The sequence below is a fragment of the Pezoporus flaviventris genome, unplaced genomic scaffold, assembly GCF_033815535.1.
Source record: "Pezoporus flaviventris isolate CSIRO_AGI_PZ_B2104156 unplaced genomic scaffold, CSIRO_AGI_Pfla_v1 ptg000154l, whole genome shotgun sequence".
Lineage (NCBI taxonomy): Eukaryota > Metazoa > Chordata > Aves > Psittaciformes > Psittacidae > Pezoporus > Pezoporus flaviventris.
Window position 1 is genome coordinate 1,441,525 of NW_026892702.1, and position 4,210 is coordinate 1,445,734.

At 50.5% G+C, this 4,210-nt stretch overlaps 1 non-coding gene across 1 annotated transcript; it reads left to right on the forward strand.

Moving 5' to 3' along the window:
- The first annotated feature begins 3,395 nt into the window (after positions 1 to 3,395).
- Positions 3,396 to 3,468, forward strand: TRNAT-AGU (transfer RNA threonine (anticodon AGU)). The gene has a single exon. It is a non-coding gene; the product is annotated as a tRNA-Thr (tRNA).
- Positions 3,469 to 4,210: the final 742 nt, after the last annotated feature.

Genomic DNA, 4,210 nt, shown 5'->3' on the forward strand with positions numbered 1-4,210 from the left:
GGGTGCTGCCAGCATGTTGCATGAGCTCTGGACAAAGCAGCTAATGTGTCTCTCAGGAGGACATTTCCTCAAACTCGGGGGCAGATTTTCAGATTACTTGATTGTTCCCAGATGTTGCTTGTTCAAATAAATACAAGCACAGATTTGATGGTGTGAGCAGCACAGACTAAGCTATGGGAAGTCCGGGGTGATACTTGGAGTTTGTTGTCTTCTAATTGATGGGATTAACAATGGATTCTGTTGGAAACCACTGAACTCTGAGCAACCAGCTAAACAAATGGAGACAAAACGAATGCTCCTTTGGCTAAAAGAACCACCAGCACGTTTCCTCTTCTTCTTGGCTTGTGCCATTCTAAGAAGCCTATTAGAGAAGAACCACATGCTGGTGGTTCTTTTAGCCAAGAAAACCAAACTGAGATGCTTTGCTCTGTGTCTTCCCAGGATCAGGAATATTTCCAGGGCAGGTTCTTTTAAGTGTGTTTAAGGTGCTTTATAACAATAAAAATTACTGGAGGGTTTAGGGTTTAGTGGAAACTAAGGTGTTAGTGAGGGAACATGCACATGAGGGAAAGTGGCCTCTTCCGTTAGCATCCACTGCTCCAAGTACATCCTGATTTTCTAACTGCTTCTCACCTGCCTGTGCCATGGTTTTCACCCATAGAAAAAGAGAAAAAAACAGAAGGAGATGGAACCAACTAAGGAATAGTTGGATTGGAAGGGGCCTTAAATCTCATCCAATTACAACTCCGTGCCACAGGCAGGGATACCTTCCACTAGACCAAGTCACTCAAAGTTCTGCATCTACCTGAAAACAGGAGCACATGGTAGGACCAAGAAATACCCACCAGATGCAATTTTTGCACAGTTTATTTCCCTCTTCCCAATCAAGTCATTTCTTTCCCAAGCTTACCAAGATGCACTGGCTGGCCATGAGTCAGGGACCAAGTGGCAAACGTAGACAGCCTGTGATTACACCAGGCAGCGGGACTGGTGCCGGCCCCTTGGGTAAGCTCCTTGAATATGAACAGAAAGGACCTAAGCCCCGACAGCATCACCAACACACCTGCATGCCAGGGGCACTGGGAGATCAGCCCCGCGGGAACCACCAGCCCCACTGCCTGCCCGAAGTGGGACAGGTGCTAAGACCTCAAACCAGCACCAACCACTCTGCCGGTCCGGGCAGGGACAGGGGCTGAGCCCTGACACCAGCGCCAGCCCCACTGCCTGCCCAGGAGGGACAGGAGTTGAGCCTCAGGGCTCACATTCTGTTCTCCCCCCGTGCAGGCAGGGGGGCTGGTGATGGCCTCGGAGCTCGGATCCTGCCCCACTTATGTAGGCAGCGGGGCTGGTGCTGGCCTCTGGGATGATCTCCTGTCCCCCCTGTGCAGGCAGTGGGGTCGTGATGGCCTCGGGGCTAAGATCCTGTCCCCTCCTGTGCAGGCAGCGGGACTGGTGCTGAAGTCGGGGCTCAGCACCTGTGCCCCCAGGCAGGTATCTGCGCTGGTGCTGGCCTCGGCGCACAGCTCCCGTCCCCCTGAGCAGGCAGCGGGGCTGGTGCTGGCCTCGGGGTCCGCTCCTGCCCCCCTCTGCAAGCAGCGGGGCTGGAGGTGGTCTCGGGGCTCAGCTCCTGTACCTCCTGGGAGCTCCTGGCCTTCCTCTTGCAGGGAGCCACGAGCAGCCTCTGCCCCGGCAGAGAGCAGAGGCCCCGGCCACAGCCTCTCCCTGCTTCCGCTGCGGATCTTCCTGCTGCCGTGGGATGGGAGCGGGGACGCAGCCGGGGCAGCTGGGATCCCCCCCCCGCAGGGCAGCGGTCGAGATGCGGGCAGGGTCGGTGCGTGACCCCGCTGCTGGCCCGGCTCCGTTTGCCGGTGCCTCAGGCATCACCACCGGTGTGGGGGGGTCTTTGTAGCTGCCGGCCTTCGTCTTGCGAGGGGATGGGGCTGTCACAGTGCACGGTGGGCTGATGGCACTGGTCCCGGCCGGGGCATGTCACTGCGGGCCTCTCTCTCCTGCAGAGCTCGCCCAGGAGCCTGGCAGCGTTATCACAGGCTTTGGGACTCCGCAGTCCCGCTGCCAGCTCCATCCCCACGGCTTCAGTCAGGCGCTCACAGCCGGTGCTTCAAGCCAGCGGCAAGGCCTTGCCAGGGCGTCCTGTAGCCCTGTCCGGACGCGCTGACCTGATGTGGGCCACTTCTGCGCACAGGCAGAGCAAGAGGATTCCTAGAGGTCCTGGCTCAAGAGCAAGAACACAGGCGTCTAGGTCTGGATTTAGCACTGCTGAATCACCTGGAGGACCAACTGCCTTGACCTAATGCAGTACTTTGCTATATTCAGCCCAGCATAACATTTAACCGCTTGGCAGCTAGGGCACATTGCCGGCTTCCATTCAACTTTTTGTTCACCAGGGTCCTCAGGTCCTGTTTCTGTAAAGCTGTTTTCCAAACAGCTCTTCCCCAGCACTTTCTGGTTCATTCCCAGGTACACTTGCTCTTGTTGATCCTTTCAGGTTCATGTCAGCCTCCTGAGAAGGAAAGTTAGAAGAAGTGAAGTGAGAGAATAAAGACAGATGCATGAGTTACCCATTGTCACGGGCGGATACGTGCTTTGGGAAATCCTCCTGGTGGAAACAACGCATCCCAATGAAACATAACCTGGCCACTTGGTGTGAAGCAGTCAGACAAAATCCCGGGGTTGGAAACAAGCACAGAGCTGTGCTATGCAAATATAAGACAGACAAACATTGTTGACTGTCATAATTAGCTAACAACATCTGATACACCAAGGCTGTTAAAGTTTAACGGGTGTTTCAATAAGGGAGGAAACAGAACAAATGCTAGGAGTGTTTCTCATGACACCCCTGTCTAACTACCTGCAGTGAAGAATGAAACTGCAGGAGATAGATACTATCCTGAAAACTCAGGCACTATGAATCGCTTAAGAGATGTGAAAGTGCACCCATCAGCCATAGTAACCAAAGCACATCATGGACTCCTAAGAATCAACACGTTTGAAGAGCCAAGAGGAAAAAAGCAAATACGCAGCTGATATCCAAAGAAAACAGCAGGTTATAAAGAGTTCTTTTTTCAGAAGCTTCGCTTTCTTCCTTTGTAAATTAGTGCAACTATAAAGAACCCAAATATCATTTGGAAAGTTTGTAAGCTTCCCAAGCTACTTAGCTAGGGAAAAGACAGCCACATATCTTGGTGTCCTTACAGGGGTGAGCTGAAGGAGGGTACAGCTTGGTTTGGATTGATGTGGTGTGCTGCTAGTTTTGTGACTCGGATGTTTGCGTTAGTGCAAATCCTGGAGCAGCACAATTTGGCAGCACAGGTTTTGTTTCACTCCAGAGGCAATTATTATATGGAATATTTGGAAATGAAAAGCTAATATTGGAAGGCTCCATAGCTCAGGGGTTAGAGCACTGGTCTAGTAAACCAGGGGTCGTGAGTTCAAATCTCACTGGAGCCTGGGGCCTCTGTACTTCCTACAAACACCTTCATCTTTCTGGGTTTTTTATTTTCCCAAACTCCTGCTGGTGCCATTTTTGAGAGCACCCACTCAAGTCTGGGTGAAATAGAAACATCCTTTCATGCCTATACAAAATAACAGGCAACAAGAAGCAGAGAAAAGCAGCAGTGGTCAGAGTTAAATGCTTGAAAAAAAATACCTCAAAATATTTTTAATGTATAGCTCTCAGAGACAGGAAATACCTAATAATGGGATTTAAAGTCTTCAGAATCCCACAGACATTGTGAAGCTCGTTGATGAACCAATCTGAAATGACTGCTTGATACTTACAGTCAGACCTGCTTCACGTCTTCATACTTCAGCGCGACAATCAAATCACATCTGCAGAGCTCAGCAGTTACAGTGCTGGCTGAAAAAGTTGTAAATAGGGTTTGTGGAGGAATGTGGAGGGATAGTAACATTGATCATCAGAGTCCTGCTGGGGGCAGGGGGGAAGTTGTGATTTTTAAGAAAAATGTTAAAATATAGGAAATAACCTATTTTGCACCTTGTGTTCAGTGAATTGCAGCCCAGGTTCACGAGGCTGCACACTCTGCCATTGCACATGTCCTATTTTTTGTTTGGTTTTTTTTTTTTTTTTCTTATTTTCAAGTACACTTCCTGTTTCGTTCCATCAAAATGATCCAAACCAGTGATGTAAAAGATTTCTGAAACTGAAAAGGGCCTTTTCCATTTGAGGGAA